Below are 15,739 nucleotides of genomic sequence, written 5' to 3' on the forward strand. Positions count from 1 at the left end.
TAAATGTAATATAGATTAAATTGTTTTTTATTCCACCTCCTATTTCCAATACGTGCCCTTCCAAGTGTTTCAAATAAAGACAAAGTTTAGTTTAAAAATTATTTGAACTGTATGCTTTATTTTTATTCCACCACCTATTTCTAAAAAACGGGGTGTCAAAGTGCAAAAAATTAGTCCTAGATGCTTCCAAGCACGGAACCGGGCATCAAAGAATCGCGCCCCTCTCTCCGGAAGCCTTCAATTTGAAAGCAAAGCGTGGAAAAAAGGTATAGTCCGGGCCACGATATAGCGAGGTCATAAACTAAAGTCTTGAGGTTTGGGACCGACTACTGCTGCGACACATAGATGACATCTTGCTCGAGTGTGTCTATCTGAATGTCTTTCTGTGTCCGTAACTGCACTATCTTTTTTCATTTTCTACATGCATATATTATAAGCAGGTAAATTAAGATATTAAAGACTTGAGTAAGATCTTTACCTCTAACGGTACCTCTAAAAATGGCGACACTAGATAAAACATTTCTTTGTACGGTCCGACTATAGTATAAGGTCCTTAGCTGCCCGTATTTCTGTCAATTCACTTGTTTCGGGAGCTGAAACGTGTAAACTTTGACACCCACTCGAGTTTACGACTTCGCTATATCGTGGCCCGGACTATACCTGCTGCTCTTTAGCGCGGGAACGCATTTCGGTGTCCTTCGAAAATTTCCGCGCGACCTCCGCAGCCCCCGAAAGCCCTGCAGCGAGGCACGAATAAATCCACGAAGGAGGTCCCCCGTTCGGTGGTTTACCGGGGCCGACAATTTATGAAGTCGATCCTTTTAGGCGTGTGCCTTCCGTCTGGGAATTTGTCAGAGACGATCGAAGCGATGGGGGCAAACGGAACGAGGAATAAAAAAAAAGAAACGAAAAGGAGAAAGGACGAAACGAACCGAACATGGTCGGGACGCGTGAAAGAGCGCAAGAGAGACGATGAAGAGGAAAAGAGTGGAGGCACGGGTAAAAGGAACACCGTGAAAAAGTGAGAAAGATCGGGGTATCGGGGGATGGGGAGGGGAGGGATGGAAGGATCCAGCGTGCGTTTATAAATATCGCCATTGTACGGGCGCCAAGGGCTATATTTTTCATTCCTTATTTGTTGTCGCGACTGCAGCTTCGGTTCCTGCGCGAGTATACGCACCGGCCACGATCGTACATTTTCCCGGGGCGCAATTTGCGACCGGTCGGCTTCCAGCGTGAGCCGATGGGCACCGATGGAACCGGCCGGTTGACCTCTCAAACGATCCCACGGCACGACAAGCCTCCTTTTCAGACGATGCTCGCCCGTTCCTCGCGATGGAAATGACGGAATCCGGTCGACCCGAGTGTGGGTGAAACAACTAACGTCCGTATAATACGGTTTCTCGCGAAAAAGCAAGTCAAAAACGAAGAATAACATTTTTTCGTTCGGGGCTTTGTTTTCGAGATCACTGAATTTGGAAGTTGATGGTTCTGGGTACGTCAAAGTTGCTTTTCTCGAGAAGGAAATCTCCAAGACATTTTATTCCTCACTTTCGATTTGTTTTTTCGCGAGGAATCATGATGAATCAATTTTTCGACCGTCTTACGTAATATCAACATAAATTATTCACACACTTTCATTCGTACTGTTGCTATTATGAACACTGAATTACTGAAATCATTACAAATCATTATTAGCTGCAACCAATACAAATTGGCTTAGCCGGCCAGAATTGTGCTTACAAGAAAATAGTTTACAATTGGAGCATCTGTTGTAAATTAATTGAAATAAAATAATTTTCGATATTAACGTTTTTGTTGATTAAACTTAAATTTCTGAAGTAAAGGCCATCCTAAGGCCATGATATACCAGGTCATTGAATACATTGCAAAAATATGCAATGTCATTTAAAAAAATGAAGATGACCTTGACTTTTTGTAATAAAAAAATTTTCTTTCACGTTTTTTATATCAAAATTTATAGTTGACCAGAGACTGATTAATTTCTGTCTGAAACATTTTTTCGCCAGACTATTGGAAATGTCTGAAAAATCGTGGCGACAGTTACGTGCCACACCCTCTGTACATGTGTGCACGGTTTCGTCAACAAAATTAAAATATCTCCTAAACTAATGATTTTTTAACATAAATATACTCATACCTTTTTGTAAAGAATATCAAAGAACATCGACCGATGCAATAAAAAATATACGATTCCATTCAATAATAATGACATACTCTGCATAGCATATAGTATAATTAAACTTGGTAATCCATATCCAACTAGCAATTTATATATGCTAACCTAATAAAAATATCAACTCATTTACGTACTGAAGATCAATATCAAATATAAAAACTGTCGAAATAAATGTATCTTGAATTCTACATATATGCCAGTACAATGGATCGAAATGGGGCTAATGATCGTAACAGGTGTCGCTTGCAATAAATAATAATAATCCCCGGGAAATATTTGACGAGCGCACAACCAAGTCTCGGAATTAGTTCTCCGTGCGAAAAGTGATCACGTCAGATTGGCGAATCGCGTCGATGCTCGTCAACGAGCAAAGCACGTCGAAACTAACATTCGTCCGTCGCGTTAAACAAATTTGCACCCCCGTCGTCCTATCGCGAGCTGTTCGCAGCGCGGCCGATAATAATGGGTACACGCGGCCAATAAATATCGAGGGGACCGCAGCGGGCGCGCGACGATAAATCACTTTATTTCAAAACCAGAGAAAATGAAGCGGTCGCGAACAAATGTTCGCCGCGGCGCGCTATCTCCCGCGCCGAAATAGCGTGTAAACGAGGACGAATTAATTCGCTCGACGAATTTCACCGAAATGTTCGACAAGTCGTTTCGACGCCGGTCCGCGTCCCCCGCTTTCGCGCGAACCCTCGTTTTTCATAATAATGCGAATAAAAGAGTCCCCCGATTATCCTGCTGCAAAACTTTGAACAGGTCGGGACTGGAGCTTAGGCACGAGCTAAATAAGCCACTGCAAGGACGAACTTTACCTTCTTGAAGACCCTTCAGAGTAGAATTTTATGGTAATTATTAGACTGGGGATGTTTATGCATTTATGGGAAACTTTAATTCTCAAAAAACTACAGAATGCACCTAATGTGGAAAAATATTAAAAATATTTAAAGTAAGATACGAATTATTACACTTAGGGGTTGAGACAACCCTCTAAAAAGCTATTCTATTAATAAAAATACGAATTTGCATAACGATCCGGAATTTAGTTATTATATTTTAATTTAATTTGTATGATGAAACAAAAATGAAAAACATAGGTATAGATCTAAACAACTAATTACTTACAACTTGGAAGTCTACAGAACTATCCAATAATTTTATATTCAATGGTGTCTTATTATCAGTTGTTGCATGGAAGTAGTCTTTAAAACAGTACCTAAATTTTGATAATTAAATTTCCCAATAATGTCACCCTACAACAGCTACGGAAGTTATAACAGCTTCGAATGGATAAACCTGTTTCGAATGTGACGTATCTCGCGAAACACTCTCAGCTGTACGGATCCGGTTCTGTACAGCTGACATAGGTTCACAGCGTGTCGCTGTAGCGCAAAATGGACGGGGTTCGACTCGAAAAGGGAATTCTCCGAGAATCTTCTGCTACTATACAAGAATTGCCCTCGAGCCTGTGTCCACTAGAGAGTTTTCCCCCTGAGAGCTTCGTCCCTTGCAGTTCCACTCACCCTTCCCTCCGTTCGCTGTGATTCGCTCTTTCCGGTTGCACTTTTGTTCTGCAGGGATTTCACATTTTTGCCGATCGAGCAACAGAAACGGGCAAAATTCTTTTCTCAAACAACGAACAAACGATAAACATCGTATTTGTTTCAGAATTATTAATAAATCGTCTAGTTTAAACGCACTACATCTAGGCTCGACATTAATTCGTGCAGTAATTAATTTTGTTATATACCTTGTTCGATGTCTACTTTGAACCAAAAATGTCTCCTTCAATACCTAACCATTTAATTCTGTCATTTAAACGTTCTTTACTTCTCCTTGTAATTATTCACAGTCAGTCTCATACTTCGTAACATTCAATTTTGTTTTTTTTATCTTTTTTATGTAACTATCTTCTATACATGCATCTCTTTCTTTACTAATGTGTACCTGATCCCGCGAAAAAATGAATAAATTTCTTATTTATAATATGAGTTACAAGGGGCGAATAAATTGCAAGTTGCGTCGAGGCGCCAGTGATACTATCGTCGACCCTACTTGATGACGAGAAATATATTGCGAGTCATGCTCTCCAGTGGACACATCTCTGTGAATAGACTCGTTTATCTTACCCCGACGTACGCCCCATCCACTCACAAGACCGTAACTCGCGAACCCCAACTCTCAAGTGGATGCAGGCGTGAGTGCTACTCTAGAGAGGAACAGGAAGCAGAAGAGCTTCCACGTACTGCGAAAGAATGGAGACTTTGTCCCGAAAGAATCTGACCGTGGACCAAGGTATGCCTTCCGATGAAAGGCAAAATTTTATTCGAACGATAGATAACTAATCGAAGCAACGAGTTCATTGGCAAGAGATACTCTTAAGAACTGTCAAAAATAATTACGAGTACATCGCAAAAATGTACGCACAAAAAAAAAAGAAAGAAAAGAAAATAATAAATAATTATATACGTAGAAACGTTTATTATCGTCCGATGGGGGATTCTGTAAATCACACGCGAGCCACAAAAATTTTTACTCGCCATTCTTTTTCATTTACAGTCGGCGCGTAACCGTCCGATCACTCACCGATCGACAGTGCCACGATATAATAAAAACATACCGACGGATTGAAATTTTATGAGGCGACTCTCTGCGTGAAATTAGAACGCTAATTTAGGACTGCGTCACGCTGCTCGTCCAATTTCACGTCGAGAGTCTGCGGGTGGCTTCGTCGTGGCATCAAAGCGAGACGAAAATAGTAATTTCGAAAGCTTCAGCGTGATATTACGCGCTGGATATTCATTTTGGATATTATAGTTCATATTAAATTTCTCATGTGTGTTCCTAATGCGAAACGGAGGGAATAGAATATCGAATCTCGGTGGAGTACAAGTCGTTGCTGGAAGTAGAAAGAAATATTGTTATTTAAAGATTCATAAGTTTTGGAAGTTAAAATTGTATATCGTACGAACATTGTCTTATTTCTATAAAAAAAAAGATTAATAATTACAAAATAGTGTTAAACTGTGCAGCACATTGGACTACTTACTAAATTGCTACTATTGGAAATAGGTGATGGAATAAAAATAAAACATGCATAGACTCAATCGGTCCTATTCATTGTCTAAATAAACCAATGAAGGGACACGGCTGCGCCCTCTTGTCTTGTGTCTCGAAAAATGAAACGCAACACGCGCGTCGACGGTTTTTCTAAATGAAAGAAAACTACTGTATTTATCAAACGTACAATTCCTTTTAAAACTTGGAGTTTTTTTATCAAGAGACCCCTAATCGTTCCCCAATCTGGAGTTTGAAAAGCCCTAATTCGGTCATGATTGTCGCAGAGAACTCGACTGGGGGTCGAATAATGAGCAGCAGCCGTCCGTTAGCCCTAATCTCCTCGGGAAATCTTGTCACATCTTTGAGAATGAAAATAAGATTTGGCCGGGCAAATGCTCGCAAGCGGTAGCGTACGTGTCCGAATTTCCTCGAACGTTTCGTATCCGAGAGACGGAATTCAAGACACGGTGCAACGTAATCCCGAAGAAAGGGCGCGCGCAGCTGTCGAGCAAACAGAAACGCCACTCTGGTTGCAGTTTTCGAAGGCCATCGCGAAAGCCCCCCTGGCGCGCGTATCCGTGTACACGAACGAAAGTTCAAACGAGAATATCTTTATGGTTCGCGACGATGAGCCGTGAAATTGATTTCCCCTCAGACGGAGTTCCGCGTTTCGAGGTTCGCGGCGAAATAAGGAGCGCAAACACGATTTTGGATAGCACTCTCGTTGGACGTAGAACGAATTCAACGCGGAGTGAAAATTTGCAATTTGGACAACGAAGTTTACCTTTCGACCCCCCAGACACGGTGAATACGATCGCTATTCTATCGTACGTTACACGCCAATCTGAGACTTTTTATGAATTCCGGTGCTCAAGGACTGCTTTTATTCATTCATTCATTTATTAACGGGAATTAACCCTTTAGTACAAAAGATGTAATATCTAAGGAATTATAAATGTGGATTTTACATAGTCAAACATTATTGCTTATAAAATTTTAACAATATAAATTCAGTTACAATACATTGCAAAGATAAGTTTAGACTTTCTAATGATTGTTCAATTAGATCAGTTTTAGTGTGTACAAAATTTGCATGTTTACAAACATAATATCTGTGAATTGACTTCTATTATGCAATGTTTGAAGATTAATTATTAATTATGTGATTCAAGAGGCATAGAACACCCATTATTATGCCTAGCAACAAGACGAAGAAATTTGTGTTGAACTTTTAATGTTGTCGATATAAGTTTTGTAATACGGAGACCAAATTATGCTGCCATATCCTAGAATAGGTCTTGTCAAAGCACAATTTTGAAACACAGATTTTGAGTGTATTAGTTTCACTAAAGTCTGGAAACTCTATGAATATATCTCAGAGAGCAAAGATTATGCGAAATAATTGTTTCATAATGAATTTTGAAAGATAAGTTAGAACAGAGACAATTTGTTTAATGAGCACCAATTCTAAAGTCTGTTAAGGTTACCTTGAATTGATCGGGCATTTTGCTGACTATAAACACATTTATATATCTTAAGATCATCGGCACATAATAAAAGTTTAGAGTGTTAGAATACCTTAGAAATGTCATTACTATACAGGGTGTCCCAGCATCGGTGGTACAAGCGGAAAGAGGGTAATTCTAGATGAAAAAACAAATCGAAAATAAAGAATAAAATTTATTCATTTAAGTTATCGAGAAAATCAATTGTGAATTGATCTCGATACATGACGTATCAACATGACGTACTGTGTTATCTCTGTTTTTGAATTTAAAGTAGATTTTAATGAAAATAAGGCATGTAATTTACTTATTACACTAACTTAATTCATACAAAAGTTGTTAAAAATTACCCATTGATCTATATACAACTCTCTAAATTAGATTTGTATGAACTAATGGATTCTAATATATTCTATATCTTTCATTCTTCATATACCAAATGATTCTCGCTTTTAATTGAGGAGTGCATAAAATATTCTTCTTATACTCGTTTGTTGTAACATGACCCTAATAGATACAAATCAAGGAGTGTTAACACTAGGTTTACGAAATATGTCAATTTGACGCATTAAGATTCTAAACCTAACGTTACAGAACTCATAAATATTATTTATCAACAATTTATGTTGGATTTAATTGATGTAATGATATGAATATACACTCTAATTAAAAGAAAAATTGCATTTTAATGTAACTGTTAACAGAGCGAATTACAATAAAAATATGCGCAACGAGTGTCCGTAAACCTAGTGTTAAATATGGGGGCCATGATCAGTCAAAATTGAAGATAATAACATACTAAGACAACAAATAAAATTATGATACGTGCTCAGGAAATCATGTCAACATGACTGTACAGAAGTACAAAAAACATAATAAAAGCCTGCATCGAAATCTATTTATCTTAAGTAATAGTTAAATGCACACGTGCTCGGTGAATATTCACAGTTGATTTTCTGGACAACGAAACTTCAAATGAAATAATTTTATTCTTTATTTTCAATTTCTTTCTTCACGTAGAATTACCTCCTCTTTGGTATATTATAAATAGGAATGGGACCATTCCTATGGTTTTGGCTCAGTTTTTGCGACTGGCTGTATCAACAAAAATGCTTGAAGCGCAAAGTGTTAAACGGTCCGGCGATTGCTCGTCACCGATCCTTTTCCCGAGCCGGTTCATCGATATTCCAGCAACGTTTGCAGCGGCAATGGCCGCGACCAAGTGGATGTTGGAACACATTTTCTGCGGCGGAGATGCGAGCGCCAGACGGATGCGGTCCATCATTTGCATACGGCGTAAGTATGAACGTAACGCATCTTCGGCGCGGAAAGCGGCGAGCAACGTGGAATGGAATCGCGCTTTCATCGCGATTCATACGGGAACGCGTTCCGAGGAGGACATAGGGAAATAGGGATCCTGAAAGCTGGTAAATATTGACGTTAAACCGAACAGTAATAGCGGTTTCGAAAAGAAAATCTCGTTCCAGCGGGTCGCGCGCAAGGAAAACCCAAGGGAAAAATTGAGAAACGCTCGCGAGATAGAAGGAATTTATTTGTTTAAACGGGACACCGGTCGTGTCTCGACGTTTCTGTCAGCAACACGCGCTATAACATCGGATGGAATTCTGGTGTATTATTTCTACGGTCGTTTCGATCGGATTTTATATCGTTTCTGCCGTTGCTTTTAGACGTTCTCCGAAACGAAAATCTTTTTTCGCGTACGCGTCGTGTGATCAAATCGAAGAAAAAAATTGTTTGAATAAATATCTTCGAAACGAAACCTCATTTTCCCCAAAATTTGTCACCTTCGATGATTCAAATGCAATTTTGCAATCGAATGTCGCTATCGTGGAAGCCTTTTCGCGGGAAGAATAGCAAGTTCAGGGGTGCGTTGATTGAGATGTAGATGCTTTTAACCGACAGTTTCTGCTCACGGGGGTTCTTCGGCTTGCAAACGTTTCACGAGTTGCTCCCGTCGTAAACTCTGCGCCATATAAGCGGAGCACAAGCGGAACTACGATTTCGCGTCTCCCTCTTGGAGGGTAAATTATGAACGAGGCCCGAGAGACGCGAAGAATCCGCGAACAACGACGAGGGATGCCTGGCGTTCCATCGGGTTTCGATGACACTTCCGCCGAAAGCTACGAACGTTTACATGATTCATTCATGCACGCTGAGAGCAACGACGTCGTTTATTTACTGCGAGCAAACAGAATTAATTTTCCAGCAAGCGCGTACGTACCAATTGTACAAGGTACAATTTTTTTAGTGAAAGAGCCAGTCGAATTTTATGCCATGAGTAACCTCTAATGGTTATACAAATATTCAGTAATATTTTGTTTAAAATTACAGTGAATTCCCTCGATTAACATTAGAACTACCGAAATGGTCAAAATGACTCATTCGTAATTTCTAATAAAAATTGTAATAAAATTAACTCGACTGGATCTTTGAAAATTTACCGTGGCTTCCTGTAAGCGAACGAATAAACATTTATTTTCATTATACATTTTAATTCCTTTGGTACAAATAAATGCACCATAATTGTCGGTAGTTCTTGCGTTAAGAGATAGAAACTTATCTGTATATATCAATGTTCAAGCGAATAAATCACTGTACGAGGTTTTTATCAATCTATCGATTAAAATTTTGCTCGCCACTGTCTTAGAAATCTTCCTAAATTTATCGAGCTACGTATAAATATATGAAAAATAGTGTTTCGATCGTCTCTTTGAAGCTACTTCAGACCAACATGCAAAGTTATATCAGAAAATCACCCTGTCTAATTCCCTTTTCTCGGAAATGTCCATTAGGGTATCTCCATAAACATCGCTGGCGTCAAGCTTATATCGCTGCGATTGACCAAAATCATCAATCACGCCACCTGTAAAGCTACACGATTAAACTTCCCTTATCGTCGTGTACAGAGACGACATAAGCGAACATCTGCACGCATCGATAGCATCTATAATGAAGAAGTGTAGAGAATGCTTCCGGATGGAGTTTAGATCCGAACGATATCGTGTCGCGTAAGTTGAGAATTTTTTTCATCTCGTTGCGTGATACAACATTACTATCACGAATTCTTATTCATAAAAAAAATAAAAAATAAGCTGACGCCTGTGCAAATAATCAATTCCCTTATCGTTTATCCTCTACTATCCATCGTAATAAACCCTAATAACAATGCAACACTGGATACTTGTTAGGTACATTCGTGAGCAAGATCAAGTACAAACGGTAAATTTTCGGATTTATCGTTTCGTGAAGATTCACCACTTCAGAGACACTTTGTATATCTTTTTACTTCGATGCATAAAATCATGACCGGTTAGGATCCATGACACGAATAACGTACAACGCGTGACTGCCACGACTTCATCGTTCACCGTCGTTGGACCACAAATGGACACTCGGGATCGTGTTGTTTTTATTCGAGCCAAGATCGACGTATCGCGCTACCGGTATCGGGACGTTCTGGTAGCAGAGAGCTCCTGCCCGCCTCGACGTCGACGGAAACTTAAATCGTAAAAGTTTAATGGGGTTACGGGCCGCAGCAGCGCGTTTTGCCCGCGCGCGTGCATCGAAATCGATACACCGCCCTCGATTCGGCTTGATTCCTGCCACGGCTTATCGCACGGCTGCTTTTCCTAGCCTCTAATTGGACCAACGGGTCCGAGGCGAGTCCGAGTCGAATCGAGAATCTATTTCAGGATGATTGTGTGCTTCCGCGCACAGAGATTGATCGTTGATCTCATTATTAGCCGTTCCCTCCTGCACCGACAATTTTTAATACTGCCTTTCTCAACATCACCGATTCGGCGATTGTTTCTTTTTCGTTATTCTGTTTCTGTTTGCAGTATAACTGTTGGATCATTTGTAGAAAACATCACTTGTTCGTGCTCCGAAGGTTGACACTACAGCTTCGTGGTCAGATCCATTATTCGTAATTTTTAAAATTTCAGTATATCAATTTCTGTTATATAAAAGTTTATTAACAGGTATTACAAGTAGTAAAATTTTAGGCTTACTTCCGAAGCTACTACTGTTTAGAAGCGGTAAGGCTTCTTCTTCAAAATGGTTTTTGTTTTAGATCGCTCCGACTTTTCGTTTCCAAGATATCGTAATTTAAATGAAAACGTAATTTTCAAAATTCCACTATGTCTCACTCTCCCTCGTACAAAACTCTATTAACGCGTATTAAAATTATTAAAACTTTAGATGCGTGCAGTTCCGAAGCTAGTAGTGTCTTTTCCATAATTGAGCCATCATTAGAAACGGTAAAGCTTCATCTCTGAAGTGGTTTTTGGTTTTTATCGATCCGACTTTTCGTTCTGAAGATATTGTAATTTAAATGAAAGGGTAATTTTTCAATTTCCACTATGATCTTCATCTCCGCCTTAGAAAACGTTATTAACGCGCATTAAAAGTACTAAAACTTTAGACGCGTGCAATTCCGAAGCTACTAGGATTTTATTAATTATTGAGACATTGTTAGAAGCGGCAAAGCTTCCTCTTTAAAATGAATTTTGGTTTTTGTCGATTAGACTTTCCGTTTTCGAGATATCGTAATTTATGTGAAAGCGAATTTTTTAAAATTCCGCTCTCCGCCTTAGAAAAGGCTATTAAAGCGCATTAAAAATATTAAAACTTTAGACACGTGCAGTTCCGAAACTACTAGGGTTTTATTAATTATTAAGACATTGTTAGAAGCGGCAAAGCTTCCTCTTTAAAATAGCTTTTGGTTTTTGTCGATCGGACTTTCCGTTTTCGAGATATCGTAATTTATGTAAAAGGTCATTTTTTTTAATTCGACTGTCTCACTGTCCGGCTCGCGTATAATAGCCTATTAACCCGTATTAAAAATACCAAAACTTTAGATGCATGCAGTTCCGAAACTATTAGTGTTTTATTCATTATTGAGGTATTGTTAGAAGCGGCAAAGCCTTCCCTTTAAAATGGCTTTTGGTTTTTGTCGATCGGACTTTCCGTTTTCGAGATATCGTAATTTATGTAAAAGGGTATTTTTCTTAATTTGACTATCACTGTCTCCGTCTGACGCGTCGCGTCGGGCCTCCTTGTCGCGCGTGAGTCGAGACAGTCACGTGACTAGGAAGCGTAGTATTTCCAAGAATTTACTACGCACTGTCTACTATCTACGCGCGCAGGGGATGAATGAACTCGCGCGAGCGCAACGAAATGTAAACAAAGCTTCGGACGCTTATATCTTCGAAACTAGCCACCGCATCGACTTGAAATTAAAATCGCTATATCTCCGGAACTAATAACGCTATCGACTCTCACAAACGCTCATTTTAAAGGGCATTTCATCCTCTATCCAATGAACGTAACTACTTTTAGAATTTATTTTGTCTTTTATGTTTATTTTGTAATTTATTTTGACGCGATCGACTTGAAACAAAAATCCTCATATCTCCGGAACTAATAACGCTATCGACTCTCACAAACGCTCATTTCAAAGGGCATTTCATCCTCTATCCAATGATCATATCAACCACTATAATTTTTGCTATCTTCTATGTTTATTTTGAAATTTACTTTGACGCTATATACTTAAAGAAGTTTTAGTAATTCCTACTGATTTACTGAACTTTTATTGGACTTTTATCATCTGAACTACTATGTGTGTCACTCTGGTTGTATGAATATTTTCTGAAAGTGTCCAAAATAATTGGATTTCAAAATTTGTCCAATACGCGTGCGATTGAATACGATCTGCCTGACATGTCTGTTCATTATTCGCTATTTCTACTTGTACTGGAGTCCGAGTCGCACTCTAACTTCTAATGTTTAGTATTAGAAAATATTCCGAAAGCTCGTATCAATTTAATACAAATACTTATGATAAATACAATATAAATAAGCAATACAAACTAAGAAAATTCCGCAAATAGACAAAAGATGAAAAGTATACGAGTCTTCAAGATTATTCAAATTACTTGTATAAACAATCGTGGAAGATCGCACGGCCAAAAGTGGATGTCTACCGTTCGCAAATAATATCGAGTCGCGAACAAGCACTATTTTAGGGGGATGACTTCCTGTTGGAAATGGAAAACCCCAGATACTTTTGTTCTCCGAAAGAAGGGAAGGGCCACTTGGCAAACGGGCTCACGATTTTTTCCCCCCAAAAGTTCGGCTTTAATTTCGCCAGTCGCCAAGTCCGGAAGACTTTGCGAATAAAGTTTCGAGCACGCAGGAAACGGCGGAAAGTACGAAACGGAGCTGGCTGGTAAGGAATGGGAAAGGTAAAAAGAGAGAACGTTCCGTTTGAACGACGAACCAGCCGGAAGTTATTCGAGGGCCGGTCGAGACTTCATTATTGCGCGTTTAATGAACCTTAAAATATTCTACGGCACCCGATCGCGACGTCGATGCCCGGCCGCGTGCCAACAGAAGCTGGGAAAAGAGGAGGAAACCGCTCTGAAAAGGGGAAGTGAAGGGACCGTTTCATCGACGACAGCTTTTAAGTGTAATATTCGCGCCGGGTGGTCTTGAGAAATACAAAGCTCGTAAATATCCAATTAATTGAGCCGCGTCACGGCGCTGGCGCGTTAACATGGCCCAACTTTTCGAGTGATGTTTCGTATCGATAACCCGTCACGCCCACCTTGTATCGTTTTCTATTCAAACCCAATAGTTTTTATTCCTATTAAATACCAACTCTCTGTTTTCTATTTTTAGGTCGTTTTCCAAGTTCGATATCCTTTGTATCATATTTTGACATTTATAAAAAAGTGATAAATTGAAAATGGTTCGAAGCAAAATTCAAACGGCTCTCAAATCTTCAAAAATTTTTCTCACAATTAAAACCACTATGAATTTGAAGATTGAAGCTTATTCTTTACAATAACTACCTTAAAGTTGGTATACGATTTTTTTTCGCTGTTTTATTCCATTTCGAGGTGCGTATCGTGGATATCGACCTACCCTTCAAGGAACAGTAACGTATGAGGAACTTAAAATTATGGTGTTTTAACCAATTTTACATTATTCGATAGTTTATTATTTGAAGAAATTAATTTATGATAAATTAGGTAGATAGAGAATGTAACTGCTACAGTCTTTTATAATTGCTTTCACCCTTTACTTATTGTGTTTTCTGAAAGGTTCCAAATAGTTTGCAAATTCCTTCGCAATTATAACTATCGAATAAAATAATAGTATTTCGAAACGAGAGTTTCATCAAACAGTTTGTATAGAGACGTTAAAACATTCGAGACGGTAAAATTTTATAGCTATCGTTAAATTTTCCGCAGAACGAAAAGTACGGCGCGTTATTATGCTTATTTCACAGTTTACCGGGTCGTATTTCCAGATCTTTGGCGCGAAACGTTCCAAGAAAGTTTCGTATTAGCTGTAAATTTACGAAGCACAGGGATCACGAAGTTGGAAACTGGGAAACCGAGAAGTACGAGGTCCTGTGGCGCAACGGATAACGCGTCTGACTACGGATCAGAAGATTCCAGGTTCGAATCCTGGCAGGATCGATATCTTTTTTTTAACTGTTTCCAATTTAATTAAAACGGAGATAAATAAACACTATTAAGAACTATTTGTTACGACTTCTTCAATTTGCAAAACATAAATTATCGCGCCAATGGGATCTAGATTTTGTACCTGCTAACAAAATGAACGTTTAAAAACTGTGCATTATTATTCAATTCTTCCTTGATATCTGTCAGGGGATGGTTAAAGTAGATTTTAATATGTAAACAAGAAATTGCATTTGAATTGATCAATTTCTTCGTACATACAAATGTACCACTTGGTTTTCATAGATTCATCGTTTTATTTCGATGTGAAAAAGTAATAAGATATATTATTTTTTTTGAAAATATGTTATAATCGATATTTAGGATGAATGAAAAATATTTGGGGGTTGAAAAAAAGAACTGGCCCATGGGGGGATCGAACCCACGACCTTCGCGTTATTAGCACGACGCTCTAACCAACTGAGCTAATGGGCCGTCGAACAAACTTGCCAACTTTTAGCATATAAACCAGATATGTTGATATAATTTATTTTTAGAATTAAACTCGATATTCAAAAATATATAAATTCATGAATGATTTGATACAAAGTATCAATAATGAAAAATTTATATTTAGATTTGTAAGCTTTATGTAATATTTATTGATATTATAGAAATATTAATATATAAAAATTTTCGACTATTTGGTCTTCTCCAGTTGCACATAGCTACTTTTAATACTTTATTTATATATTTGAATCTCAGAAATATGGTTTCTCGTCTATTATAAGACAATTAATCAGAAGATAATACAGAAACTTAACACGAGTGGATAGTTTAAACAATTAAGCCCACGAGTGAAAAATAGAGATTAGATACGTCCGTGCGCAAATACGAGATAACAACAAAGTATTAGGTAATACAGACGATAATTTTCACTACAATCTGCACATGTCAACAAAATTAAATCGCAGTTAAGTGTCTGTTAACGTGCCACGCTCGTGGCACAGTTCGTAGCAGAAATAAATTGCCTACGATTCGCAAACTGTTTCCTCCATGTTACTTTACGAGGACTCGTGACGTTTTCGAAGTATGCTTAAATTAAATGCAAAAGTGATACACCAGGGCAAGATTTACGAACGTGTACTTCGACCTTTGATCCGAACGAAGAGAGCATAAAATGGCCGATCGCGAGAGCGTAAATAAACTTTTAAGAAACGTTTGCTCAATAATTGCTTCTTTTTCTACGAAGCCAAGACGCCTGAATTATCAACTTCCCCAAACACAACGTACTCTTCGATTACACGCGACCCCCGCAAAGAAAAAACCACGATATCGTTTAATGGCTCGAAGACAAGGCTACGAGCGCACGGGGGCTGCTCGTAGCTTCCAGGATGGCCAACAACGTAAATCCACCGGACACACTGGCACGGAGTACCGCGACGTCGTGGCCTTTCACGCACCAAACTTTC

General features: G+C 38.8%; 1 protein-coding gene and 2 non-coding genes across 3 annotated transcripts in view; 1 reads left to right on the top strand and 2 right to left on the bottom strand.

Moving 5' to 3' along the window:
* LOC143345741 (mannosyl-oligosaccharide 1,2-alpha-mannosidase IA-like) overlaps nt 1-15,739 on the bottom strand; it is an 831,836-nt gene that overhangs the window by 596,322 nt on the left and 219,775 nt on the right. The window lies entirely within an intron of this gene.
* Trnar-acg (transfer RNA arginine (anticodon ACG)) lies at nt 14,210-14,282 on the top strand. The gene has a single exon. It is a non-coding gene; the product is annotated as a tRNA-Arg (tRNA).
* Nucleotides 14,689-14,762, bottom strand: Trnai-aau (transfer RNA isoleucine (anticodon AAU)). Its single transcript has one exon. It is a non-coding gene; the product is annotated as a tRNA-Ile (tRNA).

Source organism: Colletes latitarsis, chromosome 9 (genome assembly GCF_051014445.1).
Source record: "Colletes latitarsis isolate SP2378_abdomen chromosome 9, iyColLati1, whole genome shotgun sequence".
NCBI lineage: Eukaryota > Metazoa > Arthropoda > Insecta > Hymenoptera > Colletidae > Colletes > Colletes latitarsis.